Consider the following 22405-nt stretch of genomic DNA (forward strand, 5'->3'; position numbering starts at 1 on the left):
GTGGAACAAATAAAAGAATTCGTTGCTTTTATGGGTGCTTATTAAATTGAATCTTTGTTTAAAGTGTGTGAAAATCTTTATGATGCTGCTTACAGACCTGAAAATTTAGCTATCCTTAAATATTGCTATGAGAATTATAAATACAATTATGATATTGATGAATTTATTGAGAAAGTCTCCGTTGTCCAAGAAGAGACTAATATTTTGCAGGAATCTATGGAAGAAGAAATTGATGAAACTGTGAGCTCATTGGATGAAAACGATGAGGAGGAGAGCGAAGAACAAAAGGAAGAAGAGCGGATTGATCACCTATGCCCACCTTATAATGAGAGTAACTCTTCAATTCATACATTGTTTAATTTCCCTTCATGCTTACTGAAGGATGATTGCTATGATGATTGTTATGATCCCGTTGATTCTCTTGAAATACCCCTTTTTGATGATGCTTGCTATGCTTGTGGTCATGATGCCAATATGAATGATGCTTATGGAGATTAACTTGCTATAGTTCCTTATGTTAAACATGAAATTGTTACTATTGCACCCACACATAATAGTCCTGTTATCCTTTTGAATTCTCCAAACTACACTATATCGGAGAAGTTTGCTCTTATTAAGGATTATGTTGATGGGTTGCATTTTACCATTGCACATGATGATTTTGATAGATATCACATGCATGTGCTTGCTGCTCAACTTGCAATTATTATGAGAGAGGAACTACATCTCCGCCTCTTTATGTTTCCAACATGATAGAATTGCAAGAAACTGCTTATACTATGCATTGGCCTTTACTTGGTGTGCATGAATTGTTCTTTTATGACATGCCGATGCATAGGAAGAGAGTTAGACTTCGTTGTTGCATGATATATGTTACTTTGTGCTCACTACTAAATCACAAATCATTGTTAATTAAAATTGGCTTTGATATACCTTGGGATCCGGGTGGATCCATTACTTGAGCACTATATGCCTAGCTTAATGGCTTTAAAGAAAGCGCTGACATGGAGACAATCTGGAAGTTTTAGAGAGTCATTTATTTCTGTTGTGTGCTTTCATAGAGTTTAAAAACAAAAAAATAAAGAGGGGAACCCAAAAAAAATTCAAAAAGAAAAGCAAAAGTGAGAAAGACGAGCACTGTTAAAGTGGGAGCTACCCTTGAACTTTGTTCATGCTAACGGAAACTTTGTGAATCTTGATTACAGAAATTTTTCAACAAAAATAATTATCCCCTTGTACAATTCCATTATATGATAAAAATAATGTGCCAAGGCTTGCCTTTAGGATGTTTACAATGTTTGTTGGTTTGTGCGGTGCAGGACAGAAACTTTGGCTGTAATGCGCGATTTTACATTTTTTTTACTGGAACTTCAAACGGTTATGAAACCTTTTGCACTGTACCTATATACGAATTATTTGGCAGAATTTTGGGGGTACTAGAATTATGGTGAATGTTCAGATTACTACAGACTATCCTGTTTAAGACAGATTCTGTTTTTGATGCATAATTTGCTTGTTTTGATGAAACTATCAATTTCTATCAGCGGATTAAGCCATGGAAAAGTTATATTATAGTAGCTAATGCGAAAACAAAATATGAATTGGTTTGCAATAGTACTTAGAGTAGTGATTTGCTTTATTATACTAACGGATCTTACCGAGTTTTCTGTTGAAGTTTTGTGTGGATGAAGTGTTCGAAGATCGAGGAGGTCTCGGTATGAGGAAAAGGAGGAGAGGCAAGAGCTCAAGCTTGGGGATGCCCAAGGCACCCCAAGTGAATATTCAAGGAGACTCAAGCGTCTAAGCTTGGGGATGCCCCGGAAGGCATCCCATCTTTCTTCAACAAGTATCGGTATGTTTTCGGATTCGTTTCATTCATGCGATATGTGCAAATGTCACAGCCCCAGTTCAGCCTTTGCTTGTTCATCATGCCATCATGTTTAAATTCCAAAGAAACTTGAAATGGGGATTGCTCAAACCCTAGCATTAAAGGAATTCACTAGGTTCACCTAAAATATTTTCAATGTAAGTCCAAATGGCTTTCAAAAATGTTCATGGTTTTTGACAAAGGTGAAAAACCTCTACCAAAAATAATGCCAATATTTTTGGGCCATTATGGAATTTTGAATAATCCATATTGTATTTGAATTGGGGCATTTAGATACTATTAATATTTTTAAATGCTCCAACAATTCTGAAAATAGTTAAGGGCCTTTGTAATAATTCATTTAATGGCCACAATTATTTGCAGGGTTTATTAAAATGATTTGGGCTATAAACTAAATCAGAAACAAAACTACAGAAATAGAAAAGAGAAATAAAATAGAAAAAAAAGGGGAGAAAGGCCACCTGGGCCACTTACCTGCTTACCTGCCCGGCCCGGCTCCCCCAGCGCGGCCCAGCCCACCTCCTTTCCCCCCTTGTCGTCGTCTTCCTCTGCCAGTAGGCAGAGGCGAGGCGTGGCGCGCGCCCGAGAGCCCCGGCCACCTCCTGCTTCGCGCTGGAGGCCGCCCTTCGTCCTAATTCGCGCCACGACGACGCCCCGTGTTCCCTCTCTCTCTTCCCTCACTCGCTGCATCTCCTCTCCCTCCTCTGTCTCTCTCCCTCGCTCATCCCCGGACGCACCGAGACCGCCGACGAGCACCACCGGAGCCACCAGCATCCCCACGCCCAGCCAGTTAGGCCACGAGCTCCGCCTTGGATCCGGGAAGCTCTACCACGACGCACGCGACGTCGGGTGCCCTGAAGCCACGCCATCACCGCCATCTTCATCGCCACGGCCGGCGATCGCCTCCGGTCGATTCAGCGCCGCTAGGACCTCCCCGAGCTCGCTGACCTCCTCTTCGGCATCGCGGTGAGCCCCGTTGTGTTTCCCCTCTCTCCATTCGCTCGCCCCCATGCTGTACCCTCCGTCCCACCGCAACCGGAGCTCGCTGCCGCCGGCCATGCTGCCGTCGCGGCCATGGCTCATTTCGGTCGCGTTCGAGCACGGCTTTGAGTTCGTGGGGCTCACAGGAAGCCCATGCGCAGCTCAGCTTGTCCAAAACCCCACCAGGGCCTCGCGCCCGTTACCACCCGAACTCCGGCGCCGCCGCGAGCTCCGTTCCGACGAGCTCCGTCGACCCCACGACCTCCCACTCGGTCCTCTGGATGCGCGGGAGCAAGGGCCATCCCCTGGTGCCCTCAGCGCGCCAAACTGACGCCTCTAGCGCAAGTCCGGCGTGCCCCGCCGTGTTCTGTGGTCACCGGCGACTCATCGCCGGCGTATCTGACGTGGCGTCATCATTAGCGCTAATGACCCCACTAACTAACACCCAGAGCCACTGACAGCCGGGCCCCACGGCCTAACTAACCGGCTAACTAAAATAGATTAAGTTTAATCTAATTGCAGTGGCCCCACGCGTCGGCGTTGACCTCGCTGACGTGGCCTTTGACCGGCCCCACATGTCTGTGACTCCAGCCAGCACTGTGTCACTGACGTGTGGCCCCCACACGTCAGGTTTGACCCGGGGCAGCCCTGTTGACTTGCTGACGCAAGCATGACGCAGTGCTGATGTCATAACTCATTTTCTGGATTTAATTTAATTCTGAAATTCCAGAAAATTGTATAAACTTCTAAAATTCATAGAAAATTAACCGTAACTCCAAATTAAATAATTTATATATGAAAAATTATCAGAAAAATTCAAGGAATCCATCTGTACCATTTTCATGCATGTTAGAACAACTTATAGCTGCTGTTTAGCACAAATGAAGTAAATGGCATTTGAATAATCACATATGGAGTTTGAATTTGAATCTTGTATTCAAACCAACTCCATTTAATCTGGTTTTAGTTGCATTAGCCCAACACACCTTCATTTTGCCATGTCATGATCATGCATCATATTGTGCATTGCATTGATTGTGTTCCCTTCTGTGTTGCCGGTATTTGTCCCCTCTCGATAGACGTGATACCGATGATGTGATCGTTGACACTGATGAAGACTCAATGCTATCTTCAGAAGTGCCAGGCAAGCAAAACCCCCTTGTTCATTCCGATACAATCCTACTCTCTCGCTCCTGCTCTCTTTTACTGCATTAGGACAACACCGATTCAACTGTTACATGCTGCGGTAGTTGAACCCCTTTATCCTCTGCATGACCTGTCATTGCCACAGTAAATAGATGAAACCCACTAGCATGAGTAGGAATTGTTTGAGCCCTGTTGTGCCTACTCATTCATGCTTGTTTGTCATGCCTGCTACTGCTTAGAGTTGAGTCAGGTCTGGTTCATCGGGGATGAATCAGAGGCGTGTGAACATGTCCTACTGTGTGTGAGCTAAGTGTGTGAACACGATTTGGTAAAGGTAGCGGTGAGAGGCCATGTAGGAGTACATGGTGGGTTGTCTCATTGCAGCCGTCCTCAGGAATTGAGTTCTGTGTTTGTGATCCATGATTCAGCTACTACCATACATTGGGCCCTGAAATATGACCCCGCTCGACTTCTTATTCACCCTAGTCCTCTGTCCAGGAGTTGCAAGTAGTTTCTGGTGTTTGTAGCTTACTGGAGGCCGTGGACAGCGCTGACCGTAGGGGTGGGCTGTGATGCGGTAGGTACGTGGCACGGTGTACCGGATGCCCGTTTGGTATCTCGGGAACCCTGTTCACATCGTTTGGGGCTGTGAGCGAAACTCCGGCCGGATCTCCTCATGGATGGAACCCGAATAGGCGATAAACCTGGACTAGAGACTTGAGTGTTTAGGTAGGTCGTGGTCTACACCCACGTTGGCTTTCGCTTGAAGTCTGCCGAGCACATGTCGTGTGCAGACGCTAAGTGGTGGAAACATGTATGAAGAAGTACACCCCTGCAGGGTTAACATCATCTATTCGAATAGCCGTGTCCGCGGTAAAGGACTTCTGGGTTGCTTATATCAGTTCATAGACAAGTGAAAGTGGATACTTTAAAATGCGCAAGATAAGCGTGAGTGCTATGGATGGCGTTCTCGTAGGGAGACGGGAGCGGATCCATAGTGGTGTATTGATATGGTGAATATGTGGACTCGTGTGCGCCACCTCAAAAGAGTCGCTTGCAGTCGTAGTTTAGGATAGCCACCGAGTCAAAGCTGGCTTGCTGCAGTCAAACTCCACCATCCCCTTGTTGATAATGATGCATGTGTAGATAGATCTGATGTAAGTCTTGCTGGGTACATTTGTACTCACGTTTGCCTATTTTATGTTTTGCAGAGAGACTTCAGTCTCACTAGTAGTTCCACGTGGACTTCGACGTTTAGCTTGATACCTCAGCTACGATCTTGTGCCCTCGGCAGGATCTGATAGATAGTCAGGCTTCTCAGCCTTTTTCATTTATAGATGTCTGTACCCAGACATGATAGCTTCCGCTTGTGCTTTGACTTGTATGCTCTAAGTGTTGGGTCATGAGACCCCTGTTGTAATATCTCGCTCCTCGGAGCCTATCGAATAGACTACTTGAGTCGTAGAGTCATTTTGTGATGCCATGTTGTATTGCACATATCGAGCATATTGTGTGTATGTTATTGAAATGCTTGGTATGTGTGGGATCTGACTACCTAGTTGTTTATCTTTAGTAGCCTCTCTTACCGGGAAATGTCTCCTAGTGTTACCGCTGAGCCATGGTAGCTTGCTACTGCTCTGGAACACTTAGGCTGGCCGGCATGTGTCCTTCTTCGTTCCTGTGTCTGTCCCTTCGGGGAAATGTCACGCATTGAGTACCGGAGTCCTGTTAGCCCGCTACAGCCCGGTTTACCGGAGTCCTGCTAGCCCAGTGCTACAGCCCGGACCCACTTGCTGGTGACCGACACGTTCGATGCTGGGTCATGGATGCCTGTCCCTGTAAGTCTGTGCCACTTTGGGTTTATGACTAGCCATGTCAGCCCGGGCTCTTTATCATATGGATGCTAGCGACACTATCATATACGTGAGCCAAAATGCGCAAACGGTCCCGGGCAAAGGTAAGGCGACACCCGTGGGGATACCGTGCGTGAGGCCGCAAAGTGATATGAGGTGTTACCGGCTAGATCGATGTGACATTGAGTCGGGGTCCTGACAGCGTTGGTATCAGAGCTTGACTGCCTGTAGGATTACCAAGCCAAACTGGTCGAAGTTGAGTCTAGGAATTCTTTAGTTATATAAGGGAATTGATTGTGGGATGGAACGTAAGGCTCGTTTTTACTCCTTATACTTTATGCCCTTCTGATCTGAGTCATCTTATCTTTCCTACGGGGATTAAGAACTAGGCTATCTCTTTTTTCTATCAGGATCACGTGTTACTAATCTGTAGACTTATAAGATTGTTGATTCAAGCCTCAGTTCAGTTCCTACTATCTTCTGTATGTTAACTGTTGATCTCGAAACCTTGATATTGTGCTTCTGAGTGGTTATGCCACCATTTTTGTGAATGTCTCAAATCTTTTCTGAGCATTTACAGCCGTTATGCTGACCGAGTCATCCCAGGTTTCTAAAGAGTCTGATGCATTTGCAAAATCCTTTTTCTCCGGTTTCAATGTCTGTTAGGCCAGGTTAATCACACAAATTGTTGAGCTGAGGTACTCTACTGCCTCAACCTTTATGTTGGAGTTATTATTATGACCCTAGGTGTCTCAGGGGATCATCTAGTAGTCTAGCCATGATTTATGTTCCAGTGTGATGATTCTGGCCGTCATTATCGAAAGCATCCCGTGATGCCATTTAGTTATTAGGTATTCTATTCCTGGGTTCTTAAACCCGATATTCACCCTACTTACATCATGTTGATAGTGTTGCTAGTTCTTTTAGTATATTAGTAACCTTTGCGATAGTCCTCGAGGTCCGTGGTATATCGTTCTTCCAAATACCATGAACCATTATGGCAGAAGTTTGTTGGATCAAAAGATCACAACAGGCCCTCTATGAGTTCTCCATGCTATATTGTGACTCTGCCGGCTCAACCTTTCTACATGGGTTATCCGGAAGAATTATGTTGAACTTTGTTCGGCATACCAACCCATGTATCCACAACTCAGAAAGTTATATGTTCCTTTGAGTTGTCCCTCTTTAGTTGTCTACTGACCTTCGTCTATCAATTGATAGTCAAGAGTATGCGTGCGTTCGTTTATCGATGCCTATTACTCTTGTGGTCCGTCAAGCCATTCTATCGCGGAATGACTAGGAGAAACAAACTCCAGTACCTCTTCCCTATCCAGGATTGGGTCAAAGAAGTTGTGCTCCGCAGATCAAATTGCTAATCCAGCTTTTGTTCTGCTCTACCTTGGAGTATTACATATTTTATATCGAGATTGTTATAGGAATTGCACACCATCCTATGAACTCTTGGTACAGTGATACTTCTTGCCATCATTGTTCATTCCTCGGTTCCTGTGTTATTGTAACCAGAATGCCGACAAATGAATCATGGCGTGTGAAATCAATACTCCGAGCAACCTTGTTGCTTGGTAGTTAAAGGATAATAATTTCATTCTTAGCATGTTGGTTAGTGAATCATCATTCTAAGATTGATCGTGCTACCTAGTCCATTCTCCTGGTTCACTCCTCGATCGATGAGTTAGGATTATTTCACATCCTTGCCCTACTGATCATATCGTCTTGCCCTGGAAAGCAAGATTGTTCTCAAGCTTAGTAACATACCGGTGGTTCGTGATTTTCCGAAGATCTTCTCGGAAGTATTACCAGGTTGTCACCTGACCGCTGTGTTGAGCTTGTGATCAAGTTGGGTTCTTGTGAACCACCCTCTCTCCAAGATCGGTGTTAGATATCCCTGAGCTAGTTGGTTAAGCTAGACAACAACTTGGAGAGTTGGAAGATAAAATCTTGCCTGACTTAGTTCGTTCCAAAGGGATATTCTTGTGTAGTGTGTGTTGAAGAAAGATGATATCTTCATCGATTGGTCCCTGTGATCAGTTGTTGGACCTATTGTCTTATCAATCCTTTGATTTGAGTGTGGGCCATCGTCAAGTCAAATCAGTACCAACGATGCTCGTAATGTTGTCTTATTCGTGGTTGATCCCTCGAGCATACACCATTACATCTTTGGTCTGACCAATGCTATCACCGTGTTCACTTAACTATGGAATTCCTTTTAAAAGGAAACCCGGATGAATTGTTGTTGAGCCCATTGAAAACATCCTTATCTCCTCCATGATTTTGTTGAACATTAAGCTAGTGTTGGAAACTTTTGAAAGCATTTGTTCATGCTAGTTCATGAAGCATATGTTCGGATGTAAGAAGTGACTTCCTCCAGTTCATGTGCATCTGATGCAAGTTGCCGCCGTGGATTCGAGAAAGTCAATGTTGCTTTCTTTGGAATCATTCCAAATCAGTCATGCACACGTGCGAAGAATGCTGTGATTTGAAGACTTGCAACCTTCAATCTATATGTATCCCTAGCACACCAAGCCACTGACTGATTTGTTCAAGGAGAAGGAGTATCTTCATAAGAGCTAATCCGGACTTATGAAAGAACTTTGATATCCTCGCTGATGGTTCCCAACCAGAACTCGGTAGTGTTTTATTGTAAGACTACCAGGTGGGCATGCTTGTCTGGGACAACGTGTTCACATGTTTGTAGCAGAACCAGCTCATGTTTTGGAGCTTGCTATTGTAGTTCATCTCCCGAGAATCCCGCAACGTCATCTCGTCGATTTGTGTTGCAAACTTCCGTTTTTCTTCCTAGACTCGATGAGTCTGGAATATCCTGACACCAACCAGATCTGAATCTCAGGCAGATATGATGGTTGGAATATTTCCCAAGAATTATAATATTGGTCGCGCGATAACCGGTAAAGTGGATGTCGTGGCCAACACACCCAGCCGGAAGACCTGTTATTATAATATCTTGATTGATGAAGTTGGCCACCTCCCCATAGGGATTTCGTAGGGTTTACTCCCTAGTTGCCCCTATGGATTTCTGAGATCCCGAAGTCCGACCTTTTTACTTGATGTTCTAGATATCAAACCATATCTATGAATGGGTTACACTAGCACATCAAGGAGAACATTAGAAGCGGAGTGCTAAATGTCTCTCGGTCGATCATCCAGATTTTATTTCCTTGGCCTCGCTAAGGTGAAACCTGAGAAGGTGTTATCTTCCTTTGCATCTGCATCCTCCATCACCATTCATCATGGTAGCAAGTTGTGTTGCCAGAATCCTTGACACGGATATTGGTGGAATCTTGATGATTGTGGAAATGCTCAAGTTCTTGAGAGCACGCACAAGCGCTACGTGTTATCATCGGCTCAATTGGGATGCTCTCAGTTCCCTCGGCAATGCTATGACCTTCTCAAACAGTGAATTCACTCTCTATTGTTGGGTTCTTCCCCAGTTACTAGAATCATTCCCAGCATTTGCATTTTGTTCCCAGCTTGCACCGCCAATGTGTCATTCTACCATGGGTTTCTTCCATTTCCGGTGATAAGCAAATTCATCCATTACGTTGTCTTCAACAAGGTAATCCACATCATCCAAGTCCGAGTATGCCATTCTACCGACCCCCTCCAAACGATCGCTCGAGAATTGTCTTAGGCTGGTTTAAAGAGTTTCAATGATCTCTGAATCAAAAGTAATTCTTTTTGCCACTTAAGGGAATATCTCTACGAGTCACCTTCCCTAAGGTGTATCGTTATGGTATCATGGCAACTTAACTCCTCGCTACGTTGACAATCGTTTACCACCTTCTTAGGTGTGGAATCATTGTCTACCTAGTGAACCTTCGTCATCTGTTCCACTCCATTTCTCTAGAGATGTGCTTCATCTCTCAGCTCGAGAGATGTTGCTATGTCTCATTCCGTGAGTTAATCCTGAGTTGTTCGATCTTCGAGAAGATCGACCCTTCTAGAGTCTCCTTCTTCCCTCCATGTCATGTTGGCAGGATTTCTCAGAGCAAGACTTCAAGACAATAATGGTGTTCAAATCAACGTTCATTTGAAGTGCACCCTGGATCGTGAAGATTATACTAGTTTGCGTCTCCCCTTCACCTTACCCTACGCTTGAATCTCGGGACGAGATTTTTGTTTAGTGGGGGTGAGTTGTCACAGCCCCAGTTCAGCCTTTGCTTGTTCATCATGCCATCATGTTTAAATTCCAAAGAAACTTGAAATGGGGATTGCTCAAACCCTAGCATTAAAGGAATTCACTAGGTTCACCTAAAATATTTTCAATGTAAGTCCAAATGGCTTTCAAAAATGTTCATGGTTTTTGACAAAGGTGAAAAACCTCTACCAAAAATAATGCCAATATTTTTGGGCCATTATGGAATTTTGAATAATCCATATTGTATTTGAATTGGGGCATTTAGATACTATTAATATTTTTAAATGCTCCAACAATTCTGAAAATAGTTAAGGGCCTTTGTAATAATTCATTTAATGGCCACAATTATTTGCAGGGTTTATTAAAATGATTTGGGCTATAAACTAAATCAGAAACAAAACTACAGAAATAGAAAAGAGAAATAAAATAGAAAAAAAAGGGGAGAAAGGCCACCTGGGCCACTTACCTGCTTACCTGCCCGGCCCGGCTCCCCCAGCGCGGCCCAGCCCACCTCCTTTCCCCCCTTGTCGTCGTCTTCCTCTGCCAGTAGGCAGAGGCGAGGCGTGGCGCGCGCCCGAGAGCCCCGGCCACCTCCTGCTTCGCGCTGGAGGCCGCCCTTCGTCCTAATTCGCGCCACGACGACGCCCCGTGTTCCCTCTCTCTCTTCCCTCACTCGCTGCATCTCCTCTCCCTCCTCTGTCTCTCTCCCTCGCTCATCCCCGGACGCACCGAGACCGCCGACGAGCACCACCGGAGCCACCAGCATCCCCACGCCCAGCCAGTTAGGCCACGAGCTCCGCCTTGGATCCGGGAAGCTCTACCACGACGCACGCGACGTCGGGTGCCCTGAAGCCACGCCATCACCGCCATCTTCATCGCCACGGCCGGCGATCGCCTCCGGTCGATTCAGCGCCGCTAGGACCTCCCCGAGCTCGCTGACCTCCTCTTCGGCATCGCGGTGAGCCCCGTTGTGTTTCCCCTCTCTCCATTCGCTCGCCCCCATGCTGTACCCTCCGTCCCACCGCAACCGGAGCTCGCTGCCGCCGGCCATGCTGCCGTCGCGGCCATGGCTCATTTCGGTCGCGTCCGAGCACGGCTTTGAGTTCGTGGGGCTCACAGGAAGCCCATGCGCAGCTCAGCTTGTCCAAAACCCCACCAGGGCCTCGCGCCCGTTACCACCCGAACTCCGGCGCCGCCGCGAGCTCCGTTCCGACGAGCTCCGTCGACCCCACGACCTCCCACTCGGTCCTCTGGATGCGCGGGAGCAAGGGCCATCCCCTGGTGCCCTCAGCGCGCCAAACTGACGCCTCTAGCGCAAGTCCGGCGTGCCCCGCCGTGTTCTGTGGTCACCGGCGACTCATCGTCGGCGTATCTGACGTGGCGTCGTCATTAGCGCTAATGACCCCACTAACTAACCCCCAGAGCCACTGACAGCCGGGCCCCACGGCCTAACTAACCGGCTAACTAAAATAGATTAAGTTTAATCTAATTGCAGTGGCCCCACGCGTCGGCGTTGACCTCGCTGACGTGGCCTTTGACCGGCCCCACATGTCTGTGACTCCAGCCAGCACTGTGTCACTGACGTGTGGCCCCCACACGTCAGGTTTGACCCGGGGCAGCCCTGTTGACTTGCTGACGCAAGCATGACGCAGTGCTGATGTCATAACTCATTTTCTGGATTTAATTTAATTCTGAAATTCCAGAAAATTGTATAAACTTCTAAAATTCATAGAAAATTAACCGTAACTCCAAATTAAATAATTTATATATGAAAAATTATCAGAAAAATTCAAGGAATCCATCTGTACCATTTTCATGCATGTTAGAACAACTTATAGCTGCTGTTTAGCACAAATGAAGTAAATGGCATTTGAATAATCACATATGGAGTTTGAATTTGAATCTTGTATTCAAACCAACTCCATTTAATCTGGTTTTAGTTGCATTAGCCCAACACACCTTCATTTTGCCATGTCATGATCATGCATCATATTGTGCATTGCATTGATTGTGTTCCCTTCTGTGTTGCCGGTATTTGTCCCCTCTCGATAGACGTGATACCGATGATGTGATCGTTGACACTGATGAAGACTCAATGCTATCTTCAGAAGTGCCAGGCAAGCAAAACCCCCTTGTTCATTCCGATACAATCCTACTCTCTCGCTCCTGCTCTCTTTTACTGCATTAGGACAACACCGATTCAACTGTTACATGCTGCGGTAGTTGAACCCCTTTATCCTCTGCATGACCTGTCATTGCCACAGTAAATAGATGAAACCCACTAGCATGAGTAGGAATTGTTTGAGCCCTGTTGTGCCTACTCATTCATGCTTGTTTGTCATGCCTGCTACTGCTTAGAGTTGAGTCAGGTCTGGTTCATCGGGGATGAATCAGAGGCGTGTGAACATGTCCTACTGTGTGTGAGCTAAGTGTGTGAACACGATTTGGTAAAGGTAGCGGTGAGAGGCCATGTAGGAGTACATGGTGGGTTGTCTCATTGCAGCCGTCCTCAGGAATTGAGTTCTGTGTTTGTGATCCATGATTCAGCTACTACCATACATTGGGCCCTGAAATATGACCCCGCTCGACTTCTTATTCACCCTAGTCCTCTGTCCAGGAGTTGCAAGTAGTTTCTGGTGTTTGTAGCTTACTGGAGGCCGTGGACAGCGCTGACCGTAGGGGTGGGCTGTGATGCGGTAGGTACGTGGCACGGTGTACCGGATGCCCGTTTGGTATCTCGGGAACCCTGTTCACATCGTTTGGGGCTGTGAGCGAAACTCCGGCCGGATCTCCTCATGGATGGAACCCGAATAGGCGATAAACCTGGACTAGAGACTTGAGTGTTTAGGTAGGTCGTGGTCTACACCTACGTCGGCTTTCGCTTGAAGTCTGCCGAGCACATGTCGTGTGCAGACGCTAAGTGGTGGAAACATGTATGAAGAAGTACACCCCTGCAGGGTTAACATCATCTATTCGAATAGCCGTGTCCGTGGTAAAGGACTTCTGGGTTGCTTATATCAGTTCATAGACAAGTGAAAGTGGATACTTTAAAATGCGCAAGATAAGCGTGAGTGCTATGGATGGCGTTCTCGTAGGGAGACGGGAGCGGATCCATAGTGGTGTATTGATATGGTGAATATGTGGACTCGTGTGCGCCACCTCAAAAGAGTCGCTTGCAGTCGTAGTTTAGGATAGCCACCGAGTCAAAGCTGGCTTGCTGCAGTCAAACTCCACCATCCCCTTGTTGATAATGATGCATGTGTAGATAGATCTGATGTAAGTCTTGCTGGGTACATTTGTACTCACGTTTGCCTATTTTATGTTTTGCAGAGAGACTTCAGTCTCACTAGTAGTTCCACGTGGACTTCGACGTTTAGCTTGATACCTCAGCTACGATCTTGTGCCCTCGGCAGGATCTGATAGATAGTCAGGCTTCTCAGCCTTTTTCATTTATAGATGTCTGTACCCAGACATGATAGCTTCCGCTTGTGCTTTGACTTGTATGCTCTAAGTGTTGGGTCATGAGACCCCTGTTGTAATATCTCGCTCCTCGGAGCCTATCGAATAGACTACTTGAGTCGTAGAGTCATTTTTTGATGCCATGTTGTATTGCACATATCGAGCATATTGTGTGTATGTTATTGAAATGCTTGGTATGTGTGGGATCTGACTACCTAGTTGTTTATCTTTAGTAGCCTCTCTTACCGGGAAATGTCTCCTAGTGTTACCGCTGAGCCATGGTAGCTTGCTACTGCTCTGGAACACTTAGGCTGGCCGGCATGTGTCCTTCTTCATTCCTGTGTCTGTCCCTTCGGGGAAATGTCACGCATTGAGTACCGGAGTCCTGTTAGCCCGCTACAGCCCGGTTTACCGGAGTCCTGCTAGCCCAGTGCTACAGCCCGGACCCACTTGCTGGTGACCGACACGTTCGATGCTGGGTCATGGATGCCTGTCCCTGTAAGTCTGTGCCACTTTGGGTTTACGACTAGCCATGTCAGCCCGGGCTCTTTATCATATGGATGCTAGCGACACTATCATATACGTGAGCCAAAATGCGCAAACGGTCCCGGGCAAAGGTAAGGCGACACCCGTGGGGATACCGTGCGTGAGGCCGCAAAGTGATATGAGGTGTTACCGGCTAGATCGATGTGACATTGAGTCGGGGTCCTGACAGCAAATCTTGGAGCGTCTTTTGCATTTAGTTTTCACTTTTCTTTTATGCACCATGCTGGTATGAGATAGTCCATGGTTGATTTATAGAATTCTCATTGCACTTCACTTATATCTTTTGAGTATGGCTTTATAGAATGCTTCATGTGCTTCACTTATATCATTTGAAGTTTGGATTGTCTGTTTCTCTTCACATAGAAAACTACCATTTGTAAAATGCTCTTTTGCTTCACTTAAATCTGTTAGAGCATGGGCATATCTTTTGTAGAAAGAATTAAACTTTCTTGCTTCACTTATATCTATTTAGAGAGATGAAAGGAATTGGTCATTCACATGGTTAGTCATAAAATCCTACATAAAACTTGTAGATCACTGAATATGATATGTTTGATTCCTTGCAATAGTTTTACGATATAGAGATGATAATATGTGGGAGGTTCTAGTCGTTGTGTTTAGTAAGAATATTGGTGTTAAGGTTTGTGATTCCCGAAGCATGCACGTATGGTCTCCTAACTATGTAACCAAATTGGCGCGCATTGTATTTTGATTGTTTATCTTTGTCTGAAGGCCGGGGGCGCGCGATGATTAACTCCTACCAACCTCCCCCCTAGGAGCATGCGTAGTAGTACTTTGCTTTGAGGGCTAATAAACTTTTGCAATAAGTATATGAGTTCTTTATGACTAATGTGAGTCCATGGATTATACGCACTCTTACCTTTTCGCAATTTTCTAGCCTCTATGGTACCGTGCGTTGCCCTTTCTCACCTCGAGAGTTGGTGCAAACTTCGCTGGTGCATCCAAACCCCGTGATATGATACGCTCTATCACACATAAGCCTCCTTATATCTTCCTTAAAACATCCACCATACCTACCTATCATGGCATTTCCATAGCCATTCCGAGATATATTGCCATGCAACTTCCATCATCATCATATACATGACTTGAGCATTCATTGTCATATTGCTTTGTATGATCGTAAGATAGCTAGCATGATGTTTTCATGGCTTGTCCGTTTTTTGATTTCATTGCTACGCTAGATCATTGCACATCCCGGTACACCGCCGGAGGCATTCATATAGAGTCATAATTTTGTTCTAGTATCGATTTGTAATATTGAGTTGTAAGTAAATAAAAGTGTGAGATCATCATTATTAGAGCATTGCCCCAGTGAGGAAAGGACGATGGAGACTATGATTCCCCCACAAGTCGGGATGAGACTCCGGACTTTAAAAAAATAAAAGAGGCCAAAGAAGCCTAAATTAAAAAAAGAGGCCAAAGATCCCACCAAAAAAATATAAAAAAATATAAAAAGGAGAAAATAAAAAAATGAGAGAAAAAGAGAGAAGGGGCAATGTTACTATCCTTTTACCACACTTGTGCTTCAGAGTAGCACCATGTTCTTCATACAGAGAGTCTCTTGAGTTATCACTTTCATATACTAGTGGGAATTTTCATTATAGAACTTGGCTTGTATATTCCAATGATGGGCTTCCTCAAATGCCCGAGGTCTTCATGAGCAAGCAAGTTGGGTGCACACCCACTTAGTTTCAGTTTGAGCTTTCATACACTTATAGCTCTAGTGCATCCGTTGCATGGCAATCCCTACTCCTCGCATTGACATCAATTGATGGGCATCTCCATAGCCCATTGATTAGCTGCGTCGATGTGAGACTTTCTCCCTTTTTGTCTTCTCCACACAACCTCCACCATCATACTCTATTCCACATTTAGTGCTATATCCATGGCTTGCGCTCATGTATTGCGTGAGGGTTGAAAAAGCTGAAGCGCATTACAAAGTATAAACCAATTTCTTGGCTGACACCGGGATGGGCATGAGGGGTACTTTGTGTTAAGAAAAGGGAGCATACAAGACTATATGATTGTGTAGGGATAGCATTCTTTAGCATTGATATTTTGAAAGACATGATTGCTTGTTAAGATGCCCGAGTATTAAATTCTTTTATGTCAAATGATAAACTATTGCTTTGAATCACTCGTGTCTTAATATTCATGCCATGATTAGATTACATGATCAAGATTATGCTAGGTAGCATTCCACATCAAAAATTATCTTTTTTATCATTTACCTACTCGAGGACGAGCAGGAACTAAGCTTGGGGATGCTCATACATCTCCGTCGTATCTATAATTTTTTATTGTTCCATGCCAATATTCTACAACTTTTACATACTTTTGGCAACTTTTTATACTATTTTTGGGACTAACATATTGATCCAGTGCCTAGTGCCAGTTCTTGTTTGTTGCATGTTTTTTGTTTTGCAGAATCCATATCAAACGGAGTCCAAACGGGATAAAAACTGACGGAGATTTTTTTTGGAATATTTATGAATTTTGAGAAGTGGAATCAAGGCGAGACGATCCTCGAGGGGCCCAGGAGGCAGGGGGCGCCCCCCCAGGGGGGTGGGCGCGCCCCTGACCCTTGTGGACACCCCGTAAGGTGGTTGTTGCCCTTCTTTCGCCGCAAGAAATCTAATATCCGTAAACAAATCGTGTTCAAAGTTTCAATCCAATCGGGGTTACGGATCTCCGGGAATATAAGAAATAGTGAAAGGGCAGAATCTGGAACGCAGAAACAGAGAGACAGATCCAATATCGGAGGGGCTCTCGCCCCTCCCATGCCATGGAGACCATGGACCAGAGGGGAAACCCTTCTCCCATCTAGGGAGAAGCTCAAGGAAGAAGAAGAAGAAGGGGGGCTCTCTCCCCCTCTCCCCCGGTGGCGCTAGAACGCCGTCGGGGCCATCATCATCACTGTGATCTACACCAACACCTCCGTCATCTTCACCAACATCTCCATCACCTTCCCCCATCTATCTACAGCAGTCCACTCTCCCGAAACCCACTGTATCCTCTACTTGAACATGGTGCTTTATGCTTCATATTATTATCCAATGATGTGTTGCCATCCTATGATGTCTGAGTAGATTTTCGTTGTCCTATCGGTAATTGGTGAATTGCTATGATTGGTTTAATTTGCTTGTGGTTATGTTGTTGTCCTTTGGTGCCCATCATATGAGCGCGTGCATGGATCACACCATAGGGTTAGATGTATGTTGATAGGACTATATATTGGAGGGCAAGAGTGACAGAAGCTTCAACCTAGCATAGAAATTGATGCATACGGGATTGAAGGGGGACCAATATATCTTAATGCTATGGTTGGGTTTTACCTTAATGAATGTTAGTACTTGTGGATGCTTGCTAATAGTTCCAATCATAAGTGCATAGAATTCCAAGTCAGGGATGACATGCTAGCAGTGGCCTCTCCCACATAAAACTTGCTATCGGTCTAGTAAAGTAGTCAATCGCTTAGGGACAATTTCGCAACTCCTACCACCACTTTTCCACACTCGCTATACTAACTTTATTGCTTCTTTACCTAAACCGCCCCTAGCTTTTATTTGCGTGCTCTTTATTATCTTGCAAACCTATCCAACAACACCTACAAAGTACTTCTAGTTTCATACTTGTTCTAGGTAAAGTGAACGTTAAGCATGCGTAGAGTTGTATCGGTGGTCGATAGAACTTGAGGGAATATTTATTCTACCTCTAGCTCCTCGTTGGTTTCGACACTCTTACTTATCGAAAGAGGCTACAATTGATCCCCTATACTTGTGGGTTATCAGTAACAACAACATTTAGCTGTGTCCGGCTTGTCTTGAGCTCCTGGGACAATGCGTTGTTCTTCTCCTTGAGAACCTGCGGTCATAAACGATCCTCAAATCGGTGGGTTCCTACCGCTTTAAGTCTCGGGGGCTACTGTTATCTATCTACTAAGTCTACATAAATTTTCTACATGTATATCTTTCGAGAACAGGCGAGAAACTCCTGTAAGTCCGCCCCGAACAGGTCGGATGTATGCGCCCACGGTTCTAAGGGCGGTAAATTCCTGCTCTGTTAAAGCAGGGGCACACAGGGCTTCTTTCAAGTGTCGATGCCTCATCGCACTTTCCACATTGGAGTTGGTGACGGACACCTTATCCGTCTCTTGATGGGGCGGATGATTCTGCGCCACGCCAACATGTGCCCCAGTCCTAGTTGACGTCCCCGGCACTGGATTGGCTGCGGCTCGGCTGGCTAGAATCTTGTTTACGGTCCGCCGGGTACCCCTCCTGATACAATATAAGGATCATGAAGATGACAATTCGGCTACACGCCTAAATATGAAATAAGGAACATACCTTTTTGGTGATGGAGCAGGCTCAGTGGTGCTCCCGCCCTCCTATCACTTCACACGACCACCCCTTGAGGGTGCCATCCTTCTTCTTGTTGCCCGACCATGGGTAAGGTTCGCTGAGCGCCGATCCTGCGAAATATGGTCCAGTGCGGAGAATAAGTTATGAATGGAAATGTGACTCTTTTTTGATTTCTGAACACTTACCTTAACGAAGGGGTAGAGGTCGGGGTAATCGGCCCTAATGGCTATTTCCGAGCCATCAAGGCTCGCCTGGTAATAGACTCTGTCTTCAAATTCCACAAATTTATCCGGATCTTCATGGAATCTGGGGTCTTCGTGACGTGCGTGGTCTTCTGGTTGGGGAGGAGGGCAATAGATGTTCTCGACTACCTTCCTCCATGACTGTTTTTGAAACAACCAGAATATTCAGTTAATGCACCCCAATGATAAAAAAGGTGCTGAATGACTAAACTTACCCAGTCAATGGGGTTGTACATGGAGAAACCGTCCCGGCATTGTAGGCGGGCGAAGTCTTCTTCCTCTCCCATATAAAGGTCCATAAGCATGGTGGCCAATGCAGCTTGGTTATCTGGACCCTTTCGCGTATAGTGAGATGTGTCGTCCTCCCCGTTGTAGTTCCATAAAGGACCCACTCTGACTGAAGAGGCTGGATACATCGCTTTATTGCAATAGCCATGACTTCAATAATAGAGAGTCCAGAATGGGTCAACAATCTGACCTTGCTGACCAATCTCATCACTTCCACACTATCCTCTTGTCTAGGGGACTTGGGGTGCCAGCTGAATAGCTTCTTTAAAGGAGCGCTGGAGAATTCGGGAAGCCCGCGCCGAATAGGGTTCGGAAGAGGAACGTCCTCAATGTAGAACCGTTTCGAAGACCATTCGTCGGACCCCCTCTTCGGAGTCCCGACTGGATAACTGAATTCGGCTATGCACTATACTTCGGCGCTGCCCACTTCAAATATGGACCCCCCACCCTGGTGGCAAGGGACGAGGCAGAAGAACTTTTTCAATAGTTCAAAATGAGCCTCACAGCCTAAAAATAATTCACAAAGGGCGAAAAAGCCAGAAATGTGCAAAATAGAACCTTGTGTGAGGTTGTGCAGCTGGATCCCGTAATATTCCAGTAGACCCCTAAGGAAGGAGTGAATTGGGAATCCTACTCCCCTCAAAAGGAACGAGATGAAGCACACCCTCTCCCCTTGGCTGGGATTGGGGAAATTTTCTGCCAATGCATGATCGCCCATAGAAGTTAACCCTGCTCGTACGGGGACTAGATCTGCAGGGGGAAGATATCCTTGCATCTGGAGTCGACTAAGCTGGAGATGGGATATAGAACAACTTTGCCAATCCCCCTCTTGAGGGCCATGAGGACGCGAGGAGGAGCCGGGGGCACTGACCATGGTTTGAATTTTTTTTTCGTGGTTTGCTCTGTTGCTCTTGGGGCGATGTGAGATGGCATTTTGTAGATCTAACCTTGTTATATAGGCGTTGCATGTGCCTGCTAAGAATATTAAAATACAAGGGTAGCAGACTGCTCACATTCACTCAGACGCATGGAAATCGAGGCGACAGCCGGAAGGAATCATAAAGACTGGATGCAAAAGCCGAGGCCGGACTATCATCAATACGGAGTATGGTGGAGAACCCGCCTTGCAAAGTCGAAGACTTATATCCGCACACTACATCGCCATTGAAGGCAAGTTCGGGGGCTACTGAGGGAGTCCTGGATTCGGCGGTCCTCGGGTGTCCGGCCTAGGAGCATGGGTCTGGTTGGATGTGCCGTACAAGATCAAGCTGAAGATTATCCCCCGTGTCCGGATGGGACTTCTCCATATGTAGACGGCAAGATTAGAGTCCGGAAGTTTGCTTCCCCGATGAACCGACCTTGTACAAACCCTAGCCCCCTCTGGCGTGTATATAAACTGGAGGGGTTAGTCCGTAGAGGCTATCTTCATTACCATCATTGGAATACACATAGGCTAGACATCTAGGGTTTAATCACTATGATCTCGAGGTAGATCAACTCTTGTAATCCTCATACTCGTCGAATATAATCAAGCAGGAGTAGGGTTTTACCTCTCTCAAGAGGGCCTGAACCTGGGTAAACATTGTGTCCCCTGGTCCCTTGTTACCATTGATCCTTGGACGCACGTCTTGGGCCCCCCTTCCGAAGATATGCCGGTTTTGACACCGACAGGTGCCACGGAGGAAGAGGAGGGTGGCGATGGCTCATCATCAGAGGCGTCCTCCATTTGCACGTCCTCCGGCTGCCTGTCGGCCTACCAGCAGCAATGGCAGCCATGACCTTCTTCTGCTCCGATGTCAACCTGTCCCACGGAGCTTTGGTGACGGAGGAATCCATGGCGGGGAGTGGTGCGGAGAGGGATGACTTTTACTATGGCCAGGGCAGCGGTTTATATAGCACCGATGGGCGGCAGAGGGATAGAGGGCGGTTCAACACCGATGCTAGTGAGCGGCCGCGTTCACTCTGGCCAGACATGGATGCCGGCGCTGACACTCTGCAACAGCGCTGAACAAAAACATGCAAGAGAGGGAGGTTTTTTTGGTGGGCTAGGGCGGTCAGAAGCAGATTTGGGATCGGTCTAGACTCTCGCAAACCTCCCCCATTGTTGTCTCCGGTTTGTGGGAGAATAGTGTTTGGACCGCCCCATGGACCGATATAGACCCGCATTAGATGGCTTCTACGGTCCGGACAACGCGGTCTATACCGTTGCGGGAGGTTTGCGGATCGGCGTTGGAGATGTCCTAAAGTTTCGCGAGAAGCAAACATGATTCATACAATATAAAAATATCATCCATAAGTTGCCCTCGACCCACATGTGCCGCCACAGGATCCCCTTCCTCATTTTTTTGTAAACTAGGCAAAAGACTTGCCATTTCATTGATTAAGAGAGAGTAAGAATTGCCAGGTTAATTTGCAGAAACTGTGATAAAACCGATACAACTCAGCCCAGAAAATGGACATCACCGGCCAACTTGGCCACATGCCAACAGATGGACACACGCGCTAGCAAACGACAGCTTTGACTTGACGACAATCTTTGCAAGGGAAATATGCAGGGCTTGCACTGATCGAGTCCTCCGCGAATGACCGCTGAGTGCATGTCATCGTCACCACCTGGACACAATCCACCACAGCTCCGACTCCACAACAACCAAGCAACCATGGAAGTGCACATTAGACATGCCGGATTGGCCGACTACTAGAGCCCGAGCCGCAACCCAACTCGTCTTGATGCCATCATCATTGCCAAACAGACATTGACGCCCCTGGCCTCAACGAACCAGCCACCAACAACCATCGGTCTCCTAGTTCTAGTCCGCTTCAAGACGGTGCCCCCAAGGAGGAGAAAGGCGTTGGGACACCTCCATCTCCCAATATTGATGATCTGAGGTTTCCCTCCAGAGCCAAGGCCATGGAGAGAGGGGTGACCACACCTCCACAATGACGCTTTCAGGAAATATCGCGACACCCATGGGCACCACCGTCGCTGGTCCGAAGAAGAAGATTTCTCCTAGAGATGCCTCGACCACTTGCATCCCACACGACAGACCACCAACCACTACAGAACATGTTGAGGCCGGCTTCAATCTAGCCATGGGACCCCTCAATCCGTCGTGCCGATATGTGCTCTGCCCCCGTGCTGAAGCCACCACCACCAAACCCGGGGCCGCCGCCCCGGCAACCACAATCCACCACCACCGATGACATCACCATCAGAGGAGCTAGACCAGGCCCATCGGCCCGGAGCTCGGAACACCAGATCCAGAGGCAAGGGAGGGTCTGACCAGATTGATTAGCTCGTTGAGGGCCTCGCTGCGAAAGGGCCGACAGGTAGAGAAGCCGATGGGAAGCGGCAGCCTTGCGCATCGCCAACAACCTCTGCCGGTAGATGGGTCAGAGCCACACCGAAGGATGGGGAGGAAGGGCACCACGGTCTATAG

This window comes from Triticum dicoccoides, chromosome 7B (assembly GCF_002162155.2).
Source record: "Triticum dicoccoides isolate Atlit2015 ecotype Zavitan chromosome 7B, WEW_v2.0, whole genome shotgun sequence".
In the NCBI taxonomy this organism is placed as follows: domain Eukaryota; kingdom Viridiplantae; phylum Streptophyta; class Magnoliopsida; order Poales; family Poaceae; genus Triticum; species Triticum dicoccoides.